This window comes from Panthera uncia (genome assembly GCF_023721935.1).
Source record: "Panthera uncia isolate 11264 chromosome A1 unlocalized genomic scaffold, Puncia_PCG_1.0 HiC_scaffold_17, whole genome shotgun sequence".
NCBI classification, from domain to species: Eukaryota; Metazoa; Chordata; class Mammalia; order Carnivora; family Felidae; genus Panthera; species Panthera uncia.
The window spans coordinates 12220997-12238242 of NW_026057577.1; positions in this window are offsets into that span (position 1 = coordinate 12220997).

Below are 17246 nucleotides of genomic sequence, written 5' to 3' on the forward strand. Positions count from 1 at the left end.
ATGAATGTTCTACTTTTATAATTTAAAGGTAATTTGAGAAGACATACATTTTGACTATGTAAATATGCTGTACCTGACAAAGCGTTGACTCGTTAGCCCTAGTGTCTCTTGAGGATTCTTGCCTGAATCAATTGTTACAATGGTAGTTGCAAAAATTCAGTGATTTTTAAATTCTGTCATCTTATATTTATTAGTTGGCCTTCTGCTGGCTTTTTAATTTTCCTTATTTTTATCATTACATTCTAATTTTTTTATTGTATTAAATTTTTTTTTAACATTTATTTGTTTTTGGGAGACAGAGAAACAGAGAGAGACAGTGTGAGCAAGGCGGGGGGAGGGGCAGAGACAGAGGGAGACACAGAACCCAAAGCAGGCTCCAAGCTCCGAGCCATCAGCACAGAGCCTGATGTGGGCCTCGAACTCACCAACCACCAGATCATGACCTGAGCCAAAGTCAGATGCTTAACTGACTGAGCCACCCAGGTGCCCCACTAATTTATTTTATTGAGTAGATTCTAATCTATTACTGTCATTATTTTGTTTTGAGGGTTAAAGTATCCAGGCATTAGGAAATATTGTGGGTACCATGGTTGTTCCAAAACTTAATAATTTAAACTTGGCCACAAGATTCTATGCAACTTGGAGGAGGAAGTTGTTCTGTATCTTCCATTCTGTTCTGCCTACTGTCTGCCTCCAGAGCCCAACCTATATATCTGGAAGCCCTAGGTTCTTTTTTTTTTTGTGGTTTCTAGGTGAGTTTGGCCCATGAGGAGAGCTTGCCTATAGGTGAAGGGGGGATGCAGAGTGAGATTAGCTATTTTTCACGTAGGGTCATCATTAAAGATGATTTAATTTTTTGAGAGGTTGTGAGTAAAGGCAAAACTCTTTACTCTGGATGAGTCCAAATACTTGCATTGTCCTTATTGTTCTGCCGTCTCTGATGTGTCTAGGTATAGTTTGAAAATGTATCTTGTTGAGGATTTGTTCACCTTCTAGAATCAGCACTCTAAAAAATTCCAGATATTTTCTCTTTTAATATCGGGTCTCGCTGTTCTCATGAACATCTCCTTTTAGAAAGAGTTTGGGGGGCACCTGGGTAGCTCAGTCTTAAGCGGCTGCCTTTGGCTCAGGTCATGATCTTATGGTTCATGGGTTTGAGCCCTGCATTGGGCTCTTTGCTGGCTGTACAGATTCTACTTCAGATCCTCTGTTCCTCTCTCTCTCTCTGCTCCTCCCTTTCTTGTGCGCGCTCTCTTTCTCTCAAAAAAAAAAAAAGAGTTTAGAATTTTTCATGCTCTTCTTTGGGTCTCTTAACAGCTTTTTTTTTTTTTTTTTTTTTTTTGTATTTTGGCCTGATTTCTCTCCACTTCATTCTAGAACATATTCTCCTATATATTTGCAGTTCACTGGTTTTCATTTCAGGTTTAATTTGCTTTTGAACCCATCACTGCATTTAAACTTTTCATGACTGCTTTTCTTACTCAGAATTTCTTTTTGGTTTCTTTTAAAATCTAACTTGACTCATGTGAACATTTTATTTATTTATTTATTTATTTATTTAAATTGTTTTTAACATTTATTTATTTTTTGAGAGACAAAGAGTGAGCAGGGAAGGGGCAGAGAGAGAAGGTGACACAGAATCCGAAGCAGGCTCCAGGCTCTGAGCTGTCAGCACAGAGCCTGATGTGGGGTTCAAACCCGCGAACCAGGAGATCATGACCTGAGCCGAAGTCAGATGCTTAATCAACTGAGCCACCCAGGAGCCCCTCTTGGAACATTTAAAGTACGCTTTTGTCAAAAAATTAGTTGCTGTTACATCCCTCGATTTTTCTGAAGGTGTCTATGCTAGGATTTATTTTGCTGCAGATTCTTTGTCATGGAAATTCTGCCATGTTTTATTTTGTAATTTGAGAATTGGTGTTCTCCTCGGAGGTGATTTTGATGTGGGAACTCCTGTGAGGCCCATCAGGTGTTGGCTTATGCCAGGAGTCCAGGGTTCTCGTGACGATTTTTTATGTGATCTCTCAGTTTGGAGACAAATAAAGCATGTGAAAGGCATAAACTGGAATTCCAAACTGCCAAGAAGTATCGGTCACTGTTAGGTGACCCTCAGTCCTGGATAGGATTGGCTGATGACCATGTATTGGCAGGTGGTTTCTTCTTGTTGGTGTCTTCATGGAGAAGCCCAAACAGAGTCTAATTTAATGCAGAGATGCCTCCCTTTGATTTTGCTTTCCCTAGGTCCATGGTCTCTTCTTGGTGCTTTGACTCCAGTGCTGAGACGAGACCAAAAATCCTATCTAGGGAATTGGCTCCCTCACACATTCATTGCTCTTAGTTCTTAAAGTTTTTTTGAGATAGAGAGTGAGAGGGAGAGAGAGAATCCCAACCAGGCTCTGCACTGTTAGCACAGAGCCCAATACCGGGCTCGATCTGACATCTCACCGGGCTCGAGTGACATCGGTCACTGTGAGATCATGACCTGAGCTGAAATCAAGAATCAGATGCTCAACCAACTGAGCCCTCCAGGCACCCCCACTGCTCTTATTTCTAATTGTTACTTTATTTCTACTTTTTAAGAGCTATTTAGATAAACTTCACCTACCATAAATTCACCCATTTAATGCACACATTTCAATGGGTTTTTGTATGTTCAGTTTTCAGCTTTGACCACAAGTAAGTTTAGAATATTGTCATCACCTAAAAAATAAACCCCTTATCATTTAGTGGACTCTCCTGATGTCCCTCAGGGTTCATCACCCTGAGCCACTAATCTCCCTTCTATCTCTATGGATTTTCCTTTTCAGAATATTTCATGTAGATAGAACCCTACCATATATAGTCATTTGTGACTGGCTTCTTTCCCTTAGCACAGCATTGTCAAGGTTCTCCCATTTGTACCACGTTCCAGTACATTCTTTTGTGTTGCTGAATATTCCATTGCATAGATACACCACATGGTAATTATCCATTTTTCAGTTAATGGGTGTTTAGGGAATTACCACTTTTTGGCTATTATAAATAATGCTGTCATGACCAGTCACGTACAAATTTTTGTGAGGACATATGTTTTTATTTCTCATGGGTATATATGTAGGAGTAAAATTGCTGGATCTTAGAGCACCTCTGTGTTTAACCTCAGAAAATGTAAAGTAATATCTCATTATAGTTTTGATTTGCCTCATCCTTAAAAAAATTTTTTTAATGTTTATTTATTTTTTAGAGAGAGAGACAGAGTGCAAGCTAGGGAGGGGCAGAGAGAGAGGGAGACACAGAATCTGAAGCAGGATCCAGGCTTTGAGCTGTCAGCACAGAGCCCTATGTGGGGCTCGAACTCATGAACCGTGACATCATGACGTGAGCTGAAGTTGAATGTTTAACTGACTGAGCCATCCAGGTGCCCCAGATTTGCCTTATCCTAATAGCTAATCATTGAGCATTTTTTTCTTGTACTTATTGGCCATTTTTGGAGAAATACCTGTTGATATCTTTCATTTATATAGGGATATGGATATTTGTCTGTCTCATAATTGAGTTCTAAGAGTTGCTATGTTTTCTAGATACTAGTTCATTATAAAATATTTGATTTGTACAAATTCCTTCCCATATTCTGTGGGTTGACTCTTCACTTATGATCCCTTGAAACCCCAAATTTTCTAATTTTGGTGTCAAACTTACCTTTCTTTTTCTTGTGCCATTTCTAAGAAACCATTGCCTAATCCAAGAGCACATGTTTTCTTCTAAGAATGTTGTATGTTTAGCTTTTGCATTTGAGTATTGAATGTAGTTTCAGAATTTTTGTATATGATGTGAGGTAGAGGTAGAAATGAATTCTTTGGCATTTACATATCGAGTCTTCCCATCACCATTTGTTGAAAAGGCCATTCTTTTCCCTTAGAATGATCTTGGTACCCTTGATAAAAATCATTTGACCATGCATGTGAAGGTGTAGATTTTTCTTCTATTTATCAATATATCTGTACTCAATCCAGTGCCACACTATGATGCATGCTTACTGGGGCTTTTTAAAAAAAATTTTTTTAACATTTTTATTTATTTTTGAGAGACAGAGACAGAGCATGAGCAGGGGAGGGGCAGAGAGAGGGAGACACATAATCTGAAGCAGGCCTCGGGCTCTGAGCTGTCAGCACAGAGCCTGACATGGGGCTCAAACTCATGAACCGTGAGATCATGACCTGAGCCGAAGTCAGACACTCAACCAACTGAGCCACCCAGGTGCCCTGTTGGGGCTTTGTAGTAAGCTTTGAGATGGAAAAGTATGAGTTTTCCAACTTTGTTCCTTTTCAAGGTTGTTTTGATTTGGGTCCTTTGAATTTTTGTATGATCTTTAGGATCAGATTGTCAGTTAATACAAAAAAAGATGAAAAACATAGGTGATTATTTTTTGGGGGGTGATGTTTTTCTTGGGGTGGCATGATTTTTTTTATTGTTTAAGTCAAAGTAAAATAACTTAGTGTTAATAGTTATAGGTGTATACTATAATGATTCAACAATTCTATACATTCCTCAGTGCTCATCAAGAGAAGTGTATTCTTAATCTCTTTGATCTATTTCACATATCCTCTCGCCTACTTACCCCTCTGGGAAGCCTCAGTTCTCTATATTTAAGAGTGTTTTTTGGTCTTGTTTTCACCTTTGTTCATTCGTTCTGTTTTTAAATTCCCTGTACGAGTAAATCATATGGTCTGTATTTCTCTAACTTAGTTTGCTTAGCATGATACCCTCTAGGTCCATTCATGTTGTCGGAAATAGCAAGACCTCATTCTTCGTTATGGCTGAGTAATGTTCCAGTGTGTGTGTGTTGTGTGTGTGTACATACCACATCTTCTTTATCCATATCCATGGATACTTGGGTTGCTTCCATAGCCTGGCTATTGTAAAATAATGATGCGGTGTGCAGAGGGGTGCTTATATGTTTTTGAACTAGTGTTTTCATTTTCTCTGCATAGGTATCTAGTTATGGAATCACTGGATCATACAGTAATTCTATTTTTAGTTGTTGGAGGAATCCCCATACTGTCTTCCACAGTGGCTGTACCAGTTTGCCTTCTGACCAACAGTGTGTCAAGGTTCCTTGTTCTCTACATCCTCGCCAACACTCCTTATTTCTTGTGCTTTTGATTCTAACCATTCTGACTGGGGTGCAGCGATAACTCCTAATGGTTTTCATTTCTACTTCCCTGATGATTAGATTGTGCATCTTCTCCTTTGTCTGTTGGACATCTGTATGTCTTCTTTGGAAAATTGCCTATTCAGGTCCTACACCCATTTTTAAATCAGGTTATTTGTGGGTTTTTGTTGTTGTTGTTGTTGGTGGTGGTGGTGGTGTTGAGTTGTGGAAGCTCTTCATATATTTTGAATGTTAACCCCTTAACCAGATATATTGTTTGCAAAAATCTTGTCCCATTCAGTAGGTTGCATTTTTGTTCTGTTGTTGGTTTCTTGGTGGTGCAAAACCTTTTCATTTTGGGGGGTAGTCTCAACAGTTTAACTTTGCTTTTATTTCCCTTGCCTGAGGAGACATCTCTAGAAAAAAAACATTTCTGTGACTGCTGTCACAGAAATTACACCTATATTTTCTTTTAGGAGTTTTATGGTTTCAAGTTTCACATTTGGGTCTTTAATCCATCTTGAGTTTATTTTTCTGTATGGTATGAGATGGTGGTCTACGTTCATTGTTTTGCATGTCGTTGTCCAGTTTTTCCAACATCGTTTGTGGATGAGACTGTCTTTTATCAGTAGTATATTTTTGCCTTCTTTTATTTTTTTTAAATTTATTTAAAAAAAATTTTTTTTTAATGTTTTATTTATTTTTGAGACAGGGAGAGACAGAGCATGAACAGGGGAGGGTCAAAGAGAGGGAGACACAGAATCCGAAACAGGCTCCAGGCTCTGAGCTGTCAGCACAGAGCCCGACGCAGGGCTCGAACTCACGGAGCGCGAGATCATGACCTGAGCCGAAGTTGACCGCCCAATCGACTGAGCCACCCAGGCGCCCCTATTTTTGCCTTCTTAATTAATTGAGTGGGTGAGATTTTACATGGATTCTATTGAATCTGTAGATTAATTTGGCGAATGTTGCCATCTTAACACCTGTGAGTCTTTAAATTAATGAACATGGAATGTTGTGGCATTTACTTAATCTTGACTTTCTCTCAACGTCGTTGTGTAGTTTTCAGAGCAACAGTTTCTCTTGTTTCGTTAAACTGTTGATAGCATTTTAAATGAGATTGTTTTACTAGTGCTTTTTACTATTATACACTGCAAAAGTATAGGAATAAAACAGATTTTTCTATACTTTATTAATTTAATTAAAAAGACATTTAAAAATACTTGTATGCTGTAACCTTGCTGAGCCAGTTGTTTTCATTCTAATAATTTTCAGTGAATTTCTTAGGATTTTCTATATACAAGGTTATGTCACCTACAAATAGAGATAGAGGCTTACATCTTTGCAATCTGATGGTTATTTGTCTGTTTGTTTATTTATTTATTGCCTAACTGCACTTCCAATACAATGCTAGTTGGAATTGATGAGATCAGACATCCTTATCTTGTTTCTGACCTGAATGTTACACCTACTTTACCCTTGTGGGATAGATCCCACTTGTCAAGGTATACAATCACTTTGTGGTGAGGCTTTTTAGATCTATATTCATAAGAGTTCTTGGTCTATAGATGTTTTTCCTCGTGATGTTTTGTTTTGGATAGCAGAGTAACCCTCCATCACGGCGTAGGGACCACAGACTCTGCCTATTCTGACATTCAGTCACTTTTCTTAAGTAAGTTTTCCTTTATTTGCTGTGTATTTGTTTCCTATGGCAGATGTAGCAGATGACCACACACCTTGTGGCTTAAAACAAAGAAAGTTATTGTGTTGCGATTCTGGAGGCCAGAAGTCCTAAATCGGTATCATTGGACTAAAATTACAGTGTTAGCACTGAATTGTGCCGTGTTGGGGTTTCTCGGGAAGGATCCATTCCTTGCCTACTCCAGCTTCTGGTGGCTACTAGCTTCCCTTGGTTTGTAGCCACATCACTTTAACCTCGGTGCCCATAGGTCATAATATCTTCTCGGACTTTGTCTTCTTACCAAATCTTCTGGTTCACTCTTGTAAAGATACTTCCAATTGAATTAACAGCTAAACAAGATAATCCAGGTTAACCTTTTGATTTTAACATAATCACATCTGCAAAAAAACCTTTTTCTTAAATGTGAACAGTTATGGGAGTGCCTGGGTGGCTCCGTCAATTAAGCGTCTGACTTTGGCTCAGGTTATGACCTCATGGTTCGTAGGTTCAAGCCCCACATTGGGCTCTATGCTGACATCTTGGAGCCTGGAGCCTGCTTTGGATTTTGTGTCTCTCTCTCTTTGTTGGCCCCTACCCTGCTCATACTCTGTCTCTCTCTCTCTCTGAAAAACAAACATTAAAAAATGATTTAAAAAAGATAACAGTTACAAATTCTGAAGCTGACGACATGGGGTCTCTGGGTCGCCATTATCCAGCCTACCACATGCTTGATGCCCTTAGGACAATTTCTCCAGACTTGAAATGTTTTTCCCTTTTATCTAATTTTTACTAGTTACGATTGCTGGTCAAAAATAGGTAGCAGATCTCCTCCATTGCCATTCTAGAAACATTAAAAAAAAGGTTTTATGTAAATTCCAGTTAGTTAACATACAGTGTACTATTAGTTTCAGATGTACAATTTAGTGATTCAACATGTAAAAGTTTTTAATCTAACATTTTCAACTATTTTTGGAAGAGTTTTCAGTTTATATTTTCTGTCCCTTTTGGGGACCTGGAACTCAATAATTTTAATAAACTCAGCATCATGTAAACCCAATTCAAAGCAGAACATTCATGAGGTAATGACCCCTGGCTGCCAATAGGTATACATGCATTCGTGTGTAAAAGTGTTATTTCAACGGTGGGTTCTAAAAATGGATGCTATTTTATCCTAGTGGTTGATAGAAGTATCTGACAGAAGAAAGTTTTTAAAGGAGTCTTAGCAAATTCTACCTCTCATCACACATTGAAGGGTATTGTGGGGAGAAACATACCTGAGGTCGGCTATGATGATCAGAAGCTTGAAGTCTATGGGTTGGACGAAATCTTAGTGTTGACATTGCCAGTGTGCATTCTCTTCTCTTTAGATAATTGAAAGTTGGTTTTCCTTTGGGAAGGGACCCAACCCTCATTCTCTGTGCATGGGGTGCAAGATGGACTCTACGCTGTTTGGCTCCAAGTTGCAGATGTTGGTACATGAGTCAGCCATGGAAGGCCAGCCTATTACCCTTGGCCCAGTGATAGGTGTATGAGTTAAATGTGGACAAAGAGTGTTGGTGTTGTCAATGGTAGTTGTAGTAGTGTGGTTTGCTTCTATGTGTATGTATGCATATGTGTGTTTTCCATTGAGATTCTTTTTAATACAATTTATTGTCAAATTGGTTTCCATACAACACCCAGTGCTCATCCCAACAGGTGCCCTACTCAGTGCCCATCGCCCACTTTCCCCTGTCCCCTACCCCCATCCACTCTCAGTTTGTTCTCTGTATTCACGAGTCTCTTATGGTTTGCCTCCCTCCCTCTCTGTTTGTAACTTTTTTTTTCCCCCTCTTCCCCTCCCCTGTGTTCCATTGAGATTTAAACTGGGAAACTGTTGCTGGAACTATGTGAAAAGGGATGCTCTTTTTGTTGCATGATGGATGAGGTAAGAGGATGTAAGCCTAGAAATGCCAGATGCCAGTTTTGCTACTATTTGAGGAACACTATGGGAAAATAAAGTCAAGAAAGAAGAATGTGGAGAAGGGAGAGAGATGGTTCTACGTAAGACCATTTGGTAGGATCCAGCGGTGACCACTACCGGCAACAGTATAGGTTGGTCATTTATCTGAGGAAGTACATCTCTCCCCATATCCAACCTACTTCTGTGCACATAGACCTTCCATTTCTTGCGCCTGGCCAATTTGGGTTGAACCTCTGTCCCTTGAAACTAAAAAAAAAGTTCCCTGAGAAATAAGTGTATTCATGTTAATTTTCCAAAAAACGTATAAGTCAGATATCTCATCTAACATAGGTATCACACAATAACATTACTCCCCAGTCAGAAGTTGATCTAGCGCTCTTTGAATCCTTAAGATGCACCCGTTGCTAATCTGCCTGAGAGCTTTAAAGGTCGTTGGAATTAGGAATTTGTGTAGAAGAGGATGTGATGGTAGCCTCATCACTGTTTAGAGATCATGATTCTTTGTCTCATGTCTGTTTCTCCCAGGCAGAACCTCGCTGCATTCAAACCCAGGTGGGGGAAGCATGTGCTTCCTAAAACTAGGTACTTAGGTCCTTCCTAGGGACACCCAATTACAAAGATCCCTTGTCAGCCAGACTGTTGCCCTCTAGCAGCAAAAGCCAGGAGTCATCTAAAACCTTCTCCTGAGCCTTCATTACTACCAAGAACTCCAAACACAAACACCTGAGGGAACAGAGAAACTCTAAGTCAGGATTCCTACCGAGCAGCAGGCATATTTTTGAACAAGCTTGAGTTGTCTCCTGTAGGGATCACGGGGAAAAGGAGAAATTGTTGGCTTAGAGTGTACAGTGGGATATTTTTAAGGTGTCTTGATACGGTGTATTGTGCTTGCTCGTGCTTCTGAAGTTTTGGGAGCAGAGCATGGAAGGTGGGTCGCTTGGCTTTGCAGGGACTCTGACACATCTGTGCAAATGGCAAGCCTTTCTTGGGGACAACGAGGGAACTGGGCCACAGGAGAGTAAGGTTTGGCCCAGCTGCAGTGACTTACTCTCTCCCCCGGAACCAAGTATACAAAGTGGGAAGGCCAGGGTGGGGTGGGAGGGGTGGGGGGGGTGGGGTAGGCTCTGCTGAAAGTGCTGGTTATGGGTAGTGGAGAGAGCAGGGAAGGATTTTGCTAAATTAGGAAATGAAGGAAAGAAAAGGATAAGATAACTCTTGTGATTTTTTTTCCCCCCAGTGAGATAGTTCTTTTATAGTTTGATGTCAGATCTTGGATAGAGGCCGTCTGTCTTTACTGTTCTAGGATTTCTTCCTTTCTTTTCTTTTTATTTTCTTTCCCTTTCTCTTTTCTGGAAAACATCCCTGGGACCTCAGTTATTACTCAGATATCAGAAATGTTTTCTCATGTTAACTTAGAAAGGATAGGCCACCTGCTTCTTACACAGATCCCTAAACACTTGCCCCACCCCCCAACAAATCTCTATGGATATTGGCATGTTGAGATATTACTGCTTAATTTGTGGGAAGTAGACTCCTCAGAGACAGATGACCAAGAGGTGGAAAAAACAAAACAAAACAAAAAACAAACGCTGAAATGGCTTCCAGAAGGTTTTAGTGTTTTGTGATTTTGAGTTCTCTGGGGACAGACAAGAGGGATAGTCAAAGGAAACGTTGATATTTTACATGGTGAGATTTAACGTCAATTTCCTCAACAGAAACACCTTCAAAAACAAATGAAAGCTGAGCTTTGAAATAGTCAGCAGTGAAGTGTGAGTCTTACTTGCTCCAACATTATTGCTTTTCTTTTTTGGGCATACCTGGCCCATAGAAAGCTATTTATTTATTTATTTATTTATTTATCGTTTTTTGTATTTTTAGGTTTTTCAAACGTTTGTTTATTTTGAGAGAGAGAGAGCGCACGTGAGCGAGAAGGGGAGGGGCAGAGAAGGAGGGAGGGAGAAGCCCAAGTAGGCTCTTCCACTGTCAGCATGGAGCCCAATGTGGGGCTTGATCTCACAAAGTAGGAGATCATGACCTGAGCTGAAATCAAGAGTCTGGTGCTTGGGGTGACTGGGTGGCTCAGTTGGTTGGGGCTCCGACTTGGCTCAGGTCATGATCTTGTGGCTCACGAGTTTGAGCCCCACGTGGTGCTCTGGGCTGACAGCTCTGAGCCTGGAACCTGCTTCGGATTCTGTGTCTCCCTCTCTCTTTGCCCCTCCCATGCTCCTGCTCACATACTCACTCTCTCTCTCTCTCTCTCTCTCTCTCTTTCTCAGAAATAAATAAATAAACATTAAAATAAAATTTGAAATTATTCTATTTGGAAATACTTGGAGACTTGAAATAAGCTGTATAAATAGTACACTGGGTTCCTGAATGTCCCTCCTTCAGCTTCTCCCAATGATAACATCTTATGTAAGCATTGTACAGTATTCCGAACCAGGAAATAAACGACTCTAAAGACATTATTTAAATGTTGCCCTTTGTCCCTCCTAATGTCTCTTTTTGTTCTTCTTAGTTTATAATCCAGGATCCCATATTTCATTTTGTTATCTCTGCGTTGTTTCCTCCAGTCTTGGGACAGTTAATCATCTCTCTCTCTCTCTTTTTTTTTTTTTTTTTTTTGTTTCTTTTGTCTCTTCACATCCTTGACACTGTTACAGGGTATCAGCCAATCACTTCCCCGAATGTTTCTCAGTTTGAATTTCTCTGCTTGCCTATCCACCGATGTTAAAAATTTTGTCAAGAGCGCTGCAGAGGTGAAATTGTGCCTGTCTCCCTGCCTTGTGTCAGGAAGAACTTGATGTTGATACATATTTTCCCTGTTGATATTTCCTTCAGTCACTGACTAAAAAGTGGGGTCTTCTGTGTTCTGCTACTGTGAACTTACTGCGTTGGTTTGCTAGGGTTACATGACAAAGGACCACAGGCTGACTGGCTTGAGGCAGTAGATACTTATTTCCTCATAATTCTGGAGGCTAGACATCTGAGGGCCATGCTCCCACCGGAGCCTCCAGGAGAGAATCTTTCCTTGTCTCTGCCAGATTCTGGAAGCCCCAGGCATTTCTTGGCTTCTGGCAGCGTAAGTCCAAACTTGGTCTCCATGGACACATGGCGTTCTCGTTGTTTCTGTCTACGTCTTTCTCTTCTTATAAGGAAGCCAGTTAAATTGGATTAAGGGCGCAGGAAGAACATGAACGTGAATTTTTGGGCAGACTGTCCTGTTCAGTTGGGTTACTCTTACTCTTTTTGTACCTTAAGTGCTTTGTAGGGGAGTTACTTTGAGATTGTGCACAGATCCATTTTCTCCGTAGACTTTGGCCCATTCATTTTAGAATCCCAGAGTGATTCTTGCCTGCATCATTGACCGCTGTGGTGTTTGCAAAACGATGAATTTCATTCTCTACCATTTCTTCTAGACTTATCAATTAGAATTCTACCATAAAAAAAACTGTCTCTTTTCTTCCATGTATGCATATTTTAAATAATTTTTTTGGATTAGTATGGTCTCACTGGTTGCTATTAGGTTTATAGATTATAACCTATTGCTACTATATATATACATACACACACACACACACACACACACACACGTGTGTGTGTGTGTGTGTGTGTGTGTGTGTGTGTGTTAGTTATATTTTTTTAATAGTCCCATATTTGGTCACTGGAAACATTTTAATTTGGCCCCCATTCTTTTTTTTTTTATGTTTATTTATTTTTGAAAGACAGAGTAAGACAGAGCACAGGCAGGGGTGGGGCAGAGGGTGGGGGAGCCAGACGCAGAATCTGAAGCAGGTTCCAGGCTCTGAGCTGTCAGCACAGAGCCCGACACGGGGGTCAAACTCACAAACTGTGAGATCATGACCTGAGCCGAAGTCTGATGCTCAACCGACTGAGTCACTCAGGGGCTCCTGGCCCCCATTCTTGAAGTCTGGCCACGTCTTGATCAGCAAAACCAGGAATGATTTCTTACGTCTCTTGAATTTTCTCTTTCTTTTCAAGATTAGGTATTGAATCTCCAGATTGAACTCAGAGTAGGGACTCGGGTTATTCCAGCATTGTTAATGGGTGTATTGTTTCATGAAATCATAGGATTCTTTAGTCCTTTTCGAATAATTTAAGACCTGGTTGTCTGACGTTCCTCTCTGAATATCACAGCTTTCTCCTTTGCCCTGGCATACGATTCTCAGCACCTGGGTTTCTTTGTGTTAAATACTAAGTACTTCTGACAATGCTTGCTTGGTTTTAAATTTCCTACTAACTTTAATTAAATACGCCCAGCAGCTTTTTACCCACTTCCCCAAAGCCTTAATTATAAGAGCATATCAGTACACAGAAACAATTACTAGTTCCTTCCTGTGACAGGGCGGAGTAAGTACATCTGGATAAATGTTTGTCGAAGGATTAAACCAAAGAGAGCCAATTTTCGTCTCCATTCTTTGGGCAAATGCATTTGCAAGTAGCTTTTGCCAACTTCATTTTGGACTGAACTGGTGAATACCTCCATACCAGTGATAACTTGAGGACTGGGGGTTGTTTGCAAACCTATTGTATCCCATCCGTGAAGCTGCTTCAGAAGTGAAAGGCATCGATCCTAATTGCAAACGCTCTGAAAAGTCAGGTTTCACCCCGAGTGTCCTTTTTATTGCATTTTTGGAAGATGGACTTGCACCTCAATTGAAGACAGTACGTATGCTCTGTAAAAATGTAGAGCATTTTGCTTAAGTCTGTGCCCTTCTGCAAAGAAGTAATAGCATATGGCCTCAATAGAATTAAAGAGGATTACTTGTCACACATGGCCACCTGTTTATCCACATGGATGCATATTTTCATAAACCCTTGAACACGGACCTAGCATACTGAGACTTACCGGACAGGACTTGTTTGAGATTAAGAGACTCTAGGCAGTATTTTCTATCTAACTTTATTTGTTTCTATACTTACCGTAGAGTAAGTCTTTAATATGGGATGAACATTATATTCAGAATAATCTGCAAATTCCACTGACAAAATGGTTTTGTGAGGAGGAAGAACCTTGTTGAGTGGAGAGGCGTGAGAGTTGGGGAGTTACTGTGGGGAAGAGCTAAATTGTTCTGCACTTGGCATTTGAAGGGCAATGTGGGAGGCGGGAGACAGCCCTCAGCTATGGGATGTGAGACTAAAATCTGCATGGGTCGGGGGAGGAGCGGAGAGGGGAGCAGGGTCAGGAGAGGAAAAACGGAGGTAAGAAGAGGCAAGCCCAAGTCCATACAAATAAAAACTTCAGGGAAGAGACATGTATGATGTGGATTTTGGGTTTTTTGGCTTTGTGTCCCCCATCTTATAACCAGCGGTTTTTAGGAAATTCCAAAGTCTGAGTGCTATCCTGTCGGTTTTGCTCCTTGGTTTAATGCCAGCTTTCACAATGCACAGTGAGGACCAGTTATTCAAGAGGTTAAAGAGACCCGTGAGAAGCCAAGTTTTCTTCTTTGCACTCCCTTGTCATCTTGGAAATAGTTGTGAGCTCCGAAAGTAGGAGAATGGGCTATATGGAGCCACTCTTACCTGATCCCTGAGGAATAGGGAGTCTGCACACTAGGTGATCCTTCGTGGCAGGCCAAACAATGCAGAATTAGGCCTTCTCATCTCTATTTTACATGCAAAAGAACTGAAGCTTAGCCAGATTACACGGGGCAGGTAGCCAAGCCAGATTTTGAACCCAGGCTCTCTGATTCCAAAGCCACACAGGCCTCCTAAATTCTAGCCTTTACGACAAAGGGAGCTGTCAGTAAATGTTGAGTACAGTTCGGTAAGAAATGTCTTGAAGACCTCTTTTCAATAGAACATTGGATTGCTGGTAATGGAGGAAGGATGGAGTTGGGCAGAAAGCCATGATATCAACCCTTGGGGTGCATGAACACTCATGTGTGTCTCAGAGGAGTCCTACGTGGTGATCCTGGAGGATGGGGTAACTTGCCGAGGTTCTAGGACTGGAAGTGGCAAACAAGAGATGTGCGTGCAGGCAGCAAGGCCACGGAATCTCTCCTCCTAACTTTGTCCTGTACATTCTGTCCTTGAGATACAGAGTTCCGTGTGACGGAAGCGTGCCCATTCCACAGAGGTGTTGTTGTGATAATCCCCAAATATGCCCGAGTTAGTAGTCATATGCAACGATTGGTAGAAGGACAACCTATTTGTATCCATGTGGAGGGGCCTAAGAGTAAATTCCCTTGCAGCTCAGGTAGACTTCCTTACTCCCTCCCTCCTTTGTGCATTTCACTTCTCCCCAGTCCTACTGGCTTCACCCTTACAAAGATTATGAATCACGGTGGTGGTGTCTACGGCTAGGAGTCTACCTGACTCCATTTCACAGAAAGATCTGTTTAGCAGAGCTGGAGAGCAGCTCCCTTCAAGGTCTAAAATTCCGTCCTTCCAGCACAATCCTCTAAATTGGGGAAGTGAGGGGAAAAAAAACCAACAATGCTCAGTGCCCTGCCCTAGTTATGGCAGTGGATAGATCCCAGCTGTCAGGGAGTAACCCTCTTTTCGTGTGGATTCCAACTCTCCCGTGGATGTGTATTCCAACTGGCCCCGTCTCCATCTTTAGCCTCATTTCCTCACGAGAGCATCAGCCAACACAAAGATTCTCTTTCGAACGAGCTGGCAGGGCTGTGAGTTCACTGCTGGCTCTTCTCAATGGCAACTTTCACAGTCGGGGTTTTGGCGAGAAGATCTACAGCTCCTCCTCAATTCCAGCCTAACAGGCAGTGCTAGGACTTGTTCCTGGAGAAGAATAGACAATCACCTCCCTAGAAAGAGATGGGTGGCTTTTAAGGAGTTAACACGGAATGATCTTGCTTAAAACAATGGTGGGAAGGGTGTTGGTAATGGTGAAAACATACGCCCCTGATTCTTGCTCTGTCTTATTTTACTTGGCTGCTGTCATAAGCAATAAAACTTCTCCTTTGTGTGACTGCTTGGCATTGTCGGAGGTGAGAGCTAGAAAGTGGTGCCCTCTTTCTGGCTCTGTGCTGATTTCTCACATAAGCGAAATAGTTCACCACAGTGTGCCTCTTTGCCTTTCCTTGTCTAAGAGAGCTAAAGTGCTGTCCTTGCTTGGATACCTCTGTCCTCTGTTTCCCTTTGCAACTTAACCACCTGGCACACTTGGGGCTCTGGATTGTGGTAGAAAACCAGGAACGAGTCAAAGGCTGGTACTGGTGAGAGAAATCGCTAAATAACTGAGTGAATTTAGTGTCCACACTGGACTGTTAGCATTGAATTTGGCCATTTCCAACAGACTGAAGCCTGGATCCTTGGAGAACAGGGAGAGCTCTGAAATCACGAGCTTCATTCACCGCACAAATGGTATCAGCACACCATTGTCTGGTCCATCTGGTCAACCATGAGGCCCGAGCAACTCTTTGTCCTCGAGGAGAAAGAGAAATTACAAGAACAAGTGGTTTGGAATAGATCACTCTTTCATATAGCTTATAAATACATATGTGAAGCTGTCTACACAGATTCTGGTCAGATTAGAAATGTGCATTGTGGAACGCTGTCACTTGGGAAACGTTGCTACATTTGCTCGTTTCCATGTTAAGATGTTGTCCTCAGAATAGTCTGCCACAACCTCATTCTGGGCCACGTGGGAGTGATTCTGAGTGTTGGTGGGCAGGGGACCAGGAGCCTGGCACACAAAGAGATGGTAAGAAAGATTAAGAGTGTCTCCTCCCTGGACCTTTTGGTCTCATCTGTAAGTGGAGAACACAGTAGGGCACCGCTGTAACTAATGTCAGAACAGGACAGTGCCTCAGTCTACAGTGAACTTGTCCTCTCTTGCTGACCCCTCAGAGCCTGGAGCTTGCTTCGGATTCTTTGGCTCCCTTCTCTCTCTGCTCCTCCCCGGTGTGTGTTCTCTCTCTCTCGCTCTCAAAAATAAATAAATGTTAAAAAAGAAAATAGAGTCTCTGCTCATTTTATAGGAGGGGCTCGAGGATTCTCATTAAGAAAAATGTTGTAGATGCTTATGTGGCTGCTGAGGTTGATGAGATAATAAAACAGGAGAGAGAGTTAATTAAAAGCGGATACATCCATTTGACCCTTGAACAATGCAGACAATGAGGCGCCCACCCCCCTGCACGATTGAAAATGTATGTGGAACTTTGGGCTCCCCCGTAACTTAATAGGAGCCTCCTGTTGACCAGAAGCCTTAGCAATAATATAGTCAATGAACACACATTTTGTATGTTATATGTATTAGATAGTGTATTTTGACAATAAAGTAAGCTAGCTGAGAGAAAACATTAAGGAAGAGGACACCATAAGGAAGAAGAAAAACATTTACGGTACTTGATGGTTTTTATCAAAAACAAATCCACAGGTGAGCAGACCAGGCCAGTTCAAACCTGTGTTGTTCAAGGATCAAGTGTGTGTGTGTGTGTGTGTGTGTGTGTGTGTGTGTGTGTAATTGTGTATGTGCGACACACATAGGT